Consider the following 1,253-nt stretch of genomic DNA (forward strand, 5'->3'; position numbering starts at 1 on the left):
GAAATTTATTCCTTTGATTAACTAATTAGAAGTTGGATGCATTCAAGGTATGCAACAAAATATGGATTACAACAAAGACTTGTTGTTCTCCAAGAATAACAACGATGATGGTGAATATGGATTTGTTGTCATCAGTGTATTTTAATATTTTGTGTACAAAATGTAATGTTTTAAAAAAAATTCTTAATCACCTCGATTTTCTATTAAAATCGAGAGTAAATATATCACCTCGATTTTTGCCAAAACCGAGGGGATAATTTAGCGTGAGGATATTGATCATCGTCCTTAGATAAATCTTTATCGTCCATTTTATGAGTACCAATACTATCACGAAGCACTTGAAATTATCTATATCCATCGCTTTAAGGTTTGCAAGAGCGCATTTGCCTTGAAAAGCTCTTTATGATGGATTACAAGAGCAGAAAATTATTTGGGATTAAAGTTTGTATTATTAAATATTTATTTGAGTAGAAAATCATTTATTTATCTAACCCTTTTAACACACACAATTGAGAATATACTCGCGTCCATGATTCAATTATTCGAAGATCTAGCATCTGATTGTCTAAGGACGATGATCAATATCCTCACGCTAAATTATTGAGTCGTGTTTGTACCCATATTTGTAGGTTTTTATCTTATCTGATATAGATATATATATATATATATATATATATATATATATATATATATATATTTTTTATATTCATTGCGGATGGACCAAATTGACATCCCTATCTGGGTGTCTAATATATGAGTTGCATATTAGTAATTATATTACATTTTATTTATTACATCATTTATATTTAATAAATATTTTTTAAAAATATTTAAGAAGATATTAAAATTTAAATTATAATAATTTAATAGTTGTATAAAAGAAATTTGTAATAGTTGAGATAAAATGAAGTTTTAAAATGTTGAACCAACTTTAGAAGATAATATCTTAAGTTAGACAATAGTTTTTGCACTTCTAATAAACAACTTTATTCATATATAAAGTTTTTATTCATACATGATGATTGCATCACGATAATAATTTACTCATAATGCAATTGGAGGTACAACACTAGTATTAATATCATCAAAATAGGATGCATCAATACACCAACATCGCCCACGAATACATTGCCCTTTTTTCCCAGGACATCCAGGTTGACAATCTCCATCTGATTTACAAGCTCCGCCGTCAAGTTCTCTTCCTTCTGATTTCTTACACAAATCTGCATGCAAACAATTCATTGAAACATAAG

Source organism: Vicia villosa, linkage group LG3, assembly GCF_029867415.1.
Source record: "Vicia villosa cultivar HV-30 ecotype Madison, WI linkage group LG3, Vvil1.0, whole genome shotgun sequence".
In the NCBI taxonomy this organism is placed as follows: Eukaryota; Viridiplantae; Streptophyta; class Magnoliopsida; order Fabales; family Fabaceae; genus Vicia; species Vicia villosa.